This window comes from Oncorhynchus masou, unplaced genomic scaffold (genome assembly GCF_036934945.1).
Source record: "Oncorhynchus masou masou isolate Uvic2021 unplaced genomic scaffold, UVic_Omas_1.1 unplaced_scaffold_2456, whole genome shotgun sequence".
NCBI lineage: Eukaryota > Metazoa > Chordata > Actinopteri > Salmoniformes > Salmonidae > Oncorhynchus > Oncorhynchus masou.
In genome coordinates this window covers 8,970-19,641 of record NW_027008909.1, presented here as the reverse complement: position 1 = coordinate 19,641, position 10,672 = coordinate 8,970, and positions in this window count along the sequence as shown.

Here is a 10,672-nt window from a genome sequence, read left to right as displayed (position 1 = left end):
TGTGTAATATTTGTATTGTGGAGAAATGACCAGGCAGGAGACGGGAGTACAGTTAGTTTTCGTTTAGTCAAAAACCCCTCGAGCTCTACAGTTCCCGGCATTCCAGTGCGCATGTGCATTTCCTATTTGATGTAGTAACGTAACACTGCCGTAATGCATTACTGCTTAGTAACAGCACAGTAACTAATATAAACAGATTTAGATCCCAGATACTACAATATGCATTAGTTAAAAATGTCGGGGCGGAGCTGGCACGGAGTAAACGGCTGTGCGTGAGAGGCTCCTGCAACTTTTTTGAGAAATTCTAACTAACCTACTTTATGGCACTTTTACAACAAAGGTATTCTAATACAAGATTGTAACTTTTTATATGAAAATGCCGAGTAATAAGTGGCCAAAGGACAATAAATCCCCAGCGGAGGCCTACTCCCCACTAAACAACGAGACAGACATGGCGGGAGGCACCTGCAACAACGTGACAATTACAGAACTTAATCGGGCTTTGGAGGAGCTACGTGTTGCTATAGCTGAGGATCTTAAGGCCAATATTGCTGAACTGGATACCAAAATCGAGAGCATCAGTCGAACGGTCGCTTCGCATGGCCAGAGTATTGTGGACCTTGAGAAAGCTTCTGAATTCAACGCTGGTAGGATCGACGAGTTAGAGAAGCTATGCACGTCATTGCAGGATAGTGTGCAGAGGCTTTCTGTGAAAGTGGTAGACCTGGAGGGCCAATCCAGACGTAATAACCTTCGCGTTGTTGGTCTGGCAGAGGGGGTAGAGGCGGGCTCTCGCCCCACCGACTTCTTTGCCAAGCTATTGAAGGATGCAATGGGATCGGATGTTTTGGATTCGGATCCTCCACCTGGACCGTGCACACGCTCCCTTGTCCCAGTGCCTGGACCGGCCAACGCCCCGCCCAGTAATCATTTGTTGTCACAGTTTTAAGACCAAGGATCTTATCCTGCGTGAAGCTCGAATGAGGGGCAACCTGTCACATAAAGGGCATCCATTCCGTGTATATGAGGATTATGCGCCCGATGTGGCAAAGCATCGTGCCGACTACAGAGATGTCATGACCAAACTCTACAAACTCCATCTTCGCCCAGCCTTGCTCTTCCCTGCAAGACTAAGAATTACACCGCCTTCCGGTGAGAAGATTTGGCTCTCCTCGGTTTTGGACGCAGAGAAGTTTATCCGGGGATATACACCAATCCCCCGTACAGGTTAGAGTGCCTTGTCATTGCGTGCTAGGGTCTGCTCATGGACTCGAATCCATACTATACCATATTGGGTGAAACCGTATTAAACGGGCTCAACAAGGGCTACCGAACATGTAAGACGCTGAGCCGACCAATGGAGGATGGTCAGAGCTCTCATTTAAGGTTAAATTCACTTTCATCCCGGCTGTGCTCAGAGCGATGCATATTTTTACTTCCAGGTTTGATCACTGACACTTTTGGATGGATATACTTATATTCCCCCACTTTTGTTTTGTTTGGTTATTTATTTTACAATCCTTACATTATTCTTACTACCATACCATTTATTTATTGCTTGCAGGGGACTGGGGGTGATGGTTGGGAAGGGGCAGACGCAGACACCTGGTTAGCAAGTTGATGTTTTGTGCCGTTCTGCCTTTGTCTAGCTGTGGGCCGCTCTCCCGATTAGAGCCCCACCAGCCCTCTTTAGTGCTTATGGCTGTGTAGGTGTGCGTACATATAATTACTATTTGTACTTTATTACTATTTTCTCTTAGCATGTTAGTATTATGTATGTGTATATTTTAAATCAGTGTAGATTGTTATACTGGGGTATGAATGTTTGTATGTGTATATGTGCTTATGGATGTATATACATATTCTTTAAATATATATTTTTATATACAATTTTTTTGTGTGGGTATGTATGTAGGTATGTATGTATGTGTGTGTATGTGTATGTATATATGTATGTATGTGTATGCATGTGTGTATGTGTATATATATGTATATATATAATTTTTTAAATTTGATTTTTTATTTAAACATAAAAATTAAATAGGGGGAAAGTTTAGCAAATCCTTGTTCCAATCTCCTGACCCACAGTATTTAAAGGTACGGCTGACTATGTTGGTTGCGGATGGTTTATTTTTGGACCGGCAGTGCTTAGCAATATAATCTTGAGGCTATATCTTGCTTATCTCAGGGATTGACCCAGGATGACGCTTAAATGCGCAATATGTTTAAGTTGCAACTTATTCTGTTTAGGTTTATTAGATGCCAACTGAACACTTTATTCGCGGGAGCCTCCTCAGTTCATATGTTTGTAGAAGTTCTAGGATAGTGAGAGGTGAACGTATAGTTGGGATTTAATTTTTGTTTTACCTCTTGTTCGAGGTCGCGTTTATAATGTGTTTATTATTTTTATTTTTCCTTTTGGTTTTTCTCCTGTTTGTGCATGCCTGTTAAATATGGGTTGATGGGGGGGTAAGTGTTGGGGAAATTAGGGGGACAGGGTGGGAAGTAAAGGTGCTTGTAGGGGGGGAGGGGTGGGTTGGATACTGCTCGGGTGTAGGTGCTACATATGCTGATCGTGATGGTTTTGTGCGTTTTCTTAACTTTTTATCAAGTTACATGGTATGCAGGCCACCATAGGAACTACAAACGAGAGGAGGGCGGGGCTTACATTCACTTCCTGGAATGTCAAGGGTTTAAACGAACCAATTAAGAGGGGCAAGGTCCTAGCCCACCTGAAAGCACTCTCGTCTGATATTATATTTTTGCAAGAAACCCATCTGAAGAATAACTCTCATAGCAGACTCAAGTGTAGGTGGGTGGGGCAAGTGTATCACTCTAACTTCTCTGCCAAAACGAGAGGCACAGCGATTCTGGTACGGAAAGGAATTCCCTTTCTACATAAAACCACCCTTGCGGATAAAGAGGGTCGGTATGTGATCGTGATAGGAGAAATCCACTCTACCTCAGTAACTCTACTAAATATCTATGGGCCAAACATTGATAACCAATCTTTTTTCAAAAGAGTCCTTGCCCTGATTCCAGATATCTCCCATACTAACCTGGTCATTGGAGGGGACCTTAACTGTGTGCTAGACCAGTATTTGGATAGATCCTCTACCCGGAGAACCCCTACCTCCTATTCAAGCCAATTTTTTGAATACCTACATAAAAAATTCGAACTTATTTGATATATGGAGGATCGCTAACCCTACGGGTAGGGAATACTCCTTTTACTCTCATGTTCACAATGTTTACACTCGAATTGACTACTTTTTGTTGGATGCTAGACTACTCCCATATACCTGTAATGTGAGGTATCATGATATTATAATCTCGGACCACAGTCCAGTCACCTTCTCCCTGAGATTGGGTGACATTGTACCAAACGAGAGGGTCTGGAGGTTGAATCCTCAGCTCCTCACAGAACCAACATTCTGTGAATATCTTAAAAACAAAATTACATTTTTCTTTGATACCAATGACAACACAGAGACCTCCCCAGTATTATTGTGGGAAACACTAAAGACTTATCTGAGAGGCTGTATCATCTCCTTTCAGGCTGCCAGGAGTAGGCAAAATAGAGGAAAACTGGAAGAACTGGAGGGACAAATTCACTTACTGAATAGGGAGAATGCTAGCCACCCATCTATGGAGAAACATAAAAAAATTACCTCTTTAAAATTTGAATATAATCAGATTCTCTCAGATAAAATTGCTAAATCTTTTCTCTATGCCAAGCAAAAAGATTTTGAGTTTGGTGACAAACCACACAAATTACTCGCCAGACAAGTTCGAAAAAATGTGAGTGACCGAATGATTCACAAAGTTAAATCCGCATCTGGGGAATTACTCTCTTCCCCCAAAGACATCAATGACAGATTCCGTCAGTTTTATGAGACTCTATATACATCTAAAGCGGATCCTAACCCCTTAATTATGCAAACATTTTTGGAGGACTGTAATCTTCCTGCCCTGAACCAGGAAGATTCTAACTTCCTGAATAAGGAAATATCTCTTGATGAAATTCGAGAAACAATTAAATCTCTAAAGAGTGGCAAGACCCTGGGCCCAGATGGATACCCTGGTGAATTCTATAAAACATTCAGCAACATGCTCTCTCCTACCTGCACAAAATGTTGGTTCAGGCCAATGAGGATGGAGCTCTCCTTCTACTTTGGACGGGAAGCATTCATTACAGTTATACATAAGAAGGGTAAAGAGCCAGAAGAGGTAGGGTCATACATGGGGCGGCAGGGTCATACATGGGGCGGCTAGTGGTTCTCTAGTAACAGACCAAAATATCTCCTTAAAACTTAACTGGCTTGCCTGGGGTGAGGGTAAAATAAAATAATACAGACCAATATCTCTCCTTTTAGCAAAAACTCTGGCTAACAGGCTTAGCACTTTAATTGGCAAATTGGTCCACTCGGATCAGACCGGCTTTATCCCTAACAGAAACTCATTCTTCAATCTCAGGTGCCTCTTCAATATTATGTATTCTCAGAGGTTACCCAACGTGGACCTTGCCGTCATATCTCTTGACGCCGAAAAGGCCTTTGACCAGGTTGAGTGGCCCTATCTATTCAAGGTCCTACAGAAATTTAATATTGGAGATGAGTTCATAAATTGGATCCAGCTTTTATATAGGAACCCCTGTGCCAGAATACTCACTAACCAATCATTGTCGCCCCGATATAACCTTAACAGGGGGACAAGGCAGGGTTGTGCGCTGTCGCCTATGCTCTTTGCCCTAATTATCGAACCCCTCGCTCAGATGATTAGATCTCATGCAGCAATACACGGCTATAATACTAAAGATACTCTAAATAAGATTTCCCTATACGCAGATGACATCCTCCTCTATGTAACAGAACCCCAGGCTAGTATCCCAGCTATTCTTGATGTAATCAATTTGTTTGGTACCTTCTCGGGATACAGAATAAATTGGAACAAGAGTGAATTAATGCCCATACGGTCACAAAACACCTCCAGGCTAGAACATCTCCCATTTCAGAAAAATGTACCTACCTAGGAATTGTAGTTACCAAACAATACTCCTTACTATTTAAAGAGAATTTCCCCTCTCTGATACAAAAACTCAAAGCAAACATACTATTTTGGAGAACTCTCCCAATTTCTCTCCTCGGAAGAATTAATTCCATTAAAATGGTCTTCCTCACACAACTGCTCTACCTATATCAGAACGTCCCAGTATTCATACCTAAATCCTTTCATAAACAACTGGACTCAATTATCAATCCTTTCATCTGGGATTATAAAACACACAGGACAGGTAAAAAACACCTCTGTAAATCCAAGATGGACGGAGGATTGTCTCTCTCAAATTTTATATTTTATTACTGGGCCGCTAACCTCCGCGTTGTTACGTTTCTGCTGGATGACACACTTCCGTCATCCAGCTGGCTTAGTATGGAGCGTGAGGAGTGTCACCCCTTCTCTATTGGTGCTGTGATTTTGTCGCCTGTCAATCTGGAGATGTCACTTTATTGTAACAATCCTATTATACATAGCACAGTCCGAATCTGGAAGCAAATTAAAGTCCACTTTGAGCTTAGACCAATGTCATTCATGCTCCCTGTCGCCAAGAATCCCTCCTTTGCCCCTTCTAACCTTGATAACACCTTTGAGCGATGGGGAGAGCTGGGGATAAGTACCATAGGGGATTTATACATAGAAGGGACCTTTGCTTCCTTTGAGTTGCTGAGGGAAACTTATAATCTTCCCAGAAGTAATTTTTTCAGATACCTACAAATTAGAGACTACGTTAGAAAACACCTCCCAACATTTGGGAATGCTAAACCTTCCATGTTTGACGGATGCATAAAATTATACCCCACCTCAGATAAACTGATATCGCGTCTATATGATGCTTTTCAATTTGTTAGCACACCTTCCACAGATGCCATCAAGGCAAAATGGGAGGAAGAACTAGGGACTGACATTTCTGTGGCAGACTGGGAAGAGAGCTTGGAGTATATCCACACATGCTCCATTAATTCCAGACATCGTCTCATTCAATTCAAGGTTTTACACAGATTACACTATTCCAAAACTAAACTGCATAGGATATTTCCTGATACATCCCCTACATGTGATAAATGTCAGGCTGCGCAGGGTACACTACTCCACTGCTTTGCCCTATGCTCTAGCTTGCATGGTTATTGGTGTGGAATTTTTGTGATCCTCTCTGAAGTTTTGGAGACTTCAATAGATCCAGACCCGCTTCTGATAATCCTGGGAGTATCTGAGTCCCTAAACGGATTAACCAACCCCCAAAAACAACTAATCTCGTACGGTCTCATTTCGGCAAAAAAACTCATCTTGTTGTTTTGGAAAAGGAGGGAAGCGCCCTCTACCAAATTATGGCTCAGTGAATTGGCAAACACTGTACACTTAGAAAGAATTAGATATATTCTGAACAATAAATTATCAACTTTTGATCAAATCTGGCAGCCTTTCCTCTCCTACTTGGACGAGTCGACGCTGTGTATTTGTACTTATTAACGCACTCTCAACTGAGAGTGTATATATTTGAATCTACCTTTGGACATCTTACCTCTTTCTTTCTAAATGTCCTTGTTTTGTATGTCGTGTTTTGTATTATTTGTTTTGCACCCAGGGCTCTGGGTCTTGTTGTTCCTGAATGCTCTTTTATGTTTAGATAAGAATTGTATACCTGTCTTGTATAACTATACACCATTCTTGTGTGTGTTTTTTAATAAAAATATTTGAAACATAAAAATGTCCGGCTTTTGGAATGTGGAACTTGCCTATAGAAAATCATTCTATTGTTATGTCGGATATCAAAGGACAGAGGCATGGAAAGAATGTCACCACGCCGGTTTGCAGACAGTAGAAATGTTTCCAACCCTGGACAGTTATGCGCAGGTGTGTCTGTAAATTGTAAAAATGCGTTTGACATGGGTGAATGTTGTCGTCGGTGAAATGGATTATCCGACAAAAATGGCTATTGACGCCTTCTTTTGGCGTGTATAGCCTGTTGATCGAATAACCAGGTGTGGCAACGTTAAGCTTTAATTAAGCTGTCATCAACCTATGATTTACACATTAGCACTGCGTTAAGAGATTATATACAAACAGGTGCTGTCATCGTTGCTATCGTTTCCAATGCCTCGGATTAAAAAATGTCATTGCCCTCAGGAAAAGCTCAAGTGAATTAAATAGGAGATCTTAATAGTATCAGTAGCATTGTCGAAACATGGTTACGGCGAGGTTTTTTCCCCTTTAGTCGCTCACGTTTGTAAAAACGGAATCAAAATGGTTTGCAAATGCCTCAAAGACAATCCCTCATTCGACAGGGGGTAGCCATGGAGGACTGTGCTCCAGAACACAAATCCAGGTTTCAATACCTTTTCAATCCACTCAAAATGAAAAAAAAAGTACAGACATTTGATTGCCTAATATCGATTGCACGCTATCCACCCACACAGTCATTGTTTACTATTCATCTCATCTGCGTGTGGAATGCATTCTCAACCTTTGCAATTAATCTAACCTTAAGTTAAAAGGTTATAATGACAGTCGTGCATATTTCATAGAAACACAATGAATCAGCAGAATGAGCGGTAATAGTACCTGTTCCAGTGATGATGGTGACAAAGTTCTCTACTCCTTTACCGTGGCCAAACTTCTTCTCTGCCAGGGGCGGCACAGTTGCCGTCGTTGTCGACCCAGACGGGCAGGTGGAGGGTGTCAGAGATGGGGGTGCGGATGTCGATGGAGCTCCACTCCTGGATCAGCTTGGTGGAGTGGAGGATCACACCCTCCTGTGGGTTCACCCTGCCCCCAGTCGACACACCTGAGGGGGTGGAGGAGAGCAAAATCAGATCCTGTCAAACTAGGGGTCTTTTACTACTAGCTACTAACAAGTTCTTCATTGAGGGAAAATGTACTTACGGCAGTGATGTGGTTGTCTCACCTAGCAACCTTAAGATGAATGCACTAACTTAGTCGCTCTGGATAAGATCGTCTGCGAAATTACTAAAATGATTATATAGTGAGAAAACTAGAGGTCTACGCAGACTTTGAAGCGTATTTATTGTCGCGGAGCACAACAAACTGGGGCAAGAGATTGGGACATTTAAGCATTTTATTTTAAAACAAGTGAAGTTATTTGACACAAGTGCAGTGAAATGGTTCAATTGCAAACCTCGCCCAACATTTGGTATAGTGAATGTACTTGACACGTCGCATAAGAAAAGGCTGCCATATTCAAGTGCATTCAAAAGCATAAAAGGGACATTTCATGAAGGAGAGAAAGCCACACCACCCGCTCCCAGAATCCGGCAGTTGAGATGAACAGCGTCAAAGACTGCCTCCGCACATCTTCAGTATCAGCTCACCCCTAGCCCTCGTAGGTTTTGGGGTTCGCCTGAGAGTACTTCTCTTCTTCACTATCTTACCTTACAAAAATAAATTAAAAAAATCTGACCAATACATCATAATATTTAAAATAACAATAAAATGCTCTTAAAATTTACATTTCATTCTGTTGCCTACAATAAATAATAAAGAGTACAAAAGAATAAAGTATATGCTATTTAGGAGACGATTTTGATCCTAAGCGAAGCTAGTGATCCTATCGCGGCCCCAGCAGAGCTCTAACTCAGAACCCATGTCTTGCTCTACCAACTCAGCCACAGAGAACCAACAAGTTTTAAATTGTTACCCACAAAGATATTTCATGCAGATCAATCCACTTGTTCAACACAATCAACCCATAAGTACAGTTGGTACATTATTTGATAAGGAAGGCCACACAAGGAAAGGAAAACACAATGTGTTGGTTGACAAGTCAGTGCTTGTCTGACCCTGATATAGATATAAAGAAATCTCTGACGTCTCAGAAGAATGTTATACCTCACAGCCACTTTCATCTGAGCGGCAGATGCTCATGGTGTTACTCACGTAAAATCAAATGGGGCTAATCAAGACAAAAATGTGTTAAAAGATGACAGACGACTTCCGTTAGGCTAAAGAATGATCGGATGACATTCTAATCTAAACATCAGTCATGAAGTTAGAGAATAGAAGATATGACTTCTCACTGTTGACATTTGAGTTCAACTCCAACTTACTCACTGACGAAAAGCAGTTTTAGATAATACAAATGCCCGCGACAAATAATAACAAATTACAGTTCTATAGCGCTTTACACAATCTGATAGTGCTTCAAAAGAAAACAAGCAATACATCAAATCAAATTTTATTTGTCACATACACATGGTTAGCAGATGTTAATGCGAGTGTAGCGAAATGCTTGTGCTTCTAGTTCCGACAATGCAGTAATAACCAACAAGTAATCTAACTAACAATTCCTAAACTACTGTCTTATACACAGTGTAAGGGGATAAAGAATGTGTACATAAGGATATATGAATGAGTGATGGTACAGAGCAGCATAGGCAAGATACAGTAGATGGTATCGAGTACAGTATATACATATGAGATGAGTATGTAAACAAAGTGGCATAGTTAAAAGTGGCTAGTGATGCATGTATTACATAAGGATGCAGTCGATGATATAGAGTACAGTATATACGTATGCATATGAGATGAATAATGTAGGGTAAGTAACATTATATAAGGTGGCATTGTTTAAAGTGGCTAGTGATATATTTACATCATTTCCCATCAATTCCCATTATTAAAGTGGCTGGAGTTGAGTCAGTGTCAGTGTGTTGGCAGCAGCCACTCAATGTTAGTGGTGGCTGTTTAACAGTCTGATGGCCTTGAGATAGAAGCTGTTTTTCAGTCTCTCGGTCCCAGCTTTGATGCACCTGTACTGACCTCGCCTTCTGAATGATAGCGGGGTGAACAGGTAGTGGCTCGGGTGGTTGATGTCCTTGATGATCTTTATGGCCTTCCTTTAACATCGGGTGGTGTAGGTGTCCTGGAGGGCAGGTAGTTTTCCCCCGGTGATGCGTTGTGCAGACCTCACTACCCTCTGGAGAGCCTTACGGTTGAGGGCGGAGCAGTTGCCGTACCAGGCGGTGATACAGCCCGCCAGGATGCTCTCGACTGTGCATCTGTGGTAGTTTGTGAGTGCTTTTGGTGACAAGCCGAATTTCTTCAGCCTCCTGAGGTTGAAGAGGCGCTGCTGCGCCCTTCTTCACGATGCTGTCTGTGTGAGTGGACCAATTCAGTTTGTCTGTGATGTGTATGCCGAGGAACTTAAACTTGCTACTCTCTCCACTACTGTTCCATCGATGTGGATAGGGGGTGTTCCCTCTGCTGTTTCCTGAAGTCCACAATCATCTCCTTAGTTTTGTTGACGTTGAGTGTGAGGTTATTTTCCTGACACCACACTCCGAGGGCCCTCACCTCCTCCCTGTAGGCCGTCTCTTCGTTGTTGGTAATCAAGCCTACCACTGTTGTGTCGTCCGCAAACTTGATGATTGAGTTGGAGGCGTGCGTGGCCACGCAGTCGTGGGTGAACAGGGAGTACAGGAGAGGGCTCAGAACGCACCCTTGTGGGGCCCCAGTGTTGAGGATCAGCGGGGAGGAGATGTTGTTACCTACCCTCACCACCTGGGGCAGCCCGTCAGGAAGTCCAGTACCCAGTTGCACAGGGCGGGGTCGAGACATCATGATTAGCCTGGCTATTGTTAGGTCAACCAATAGAGGCCAC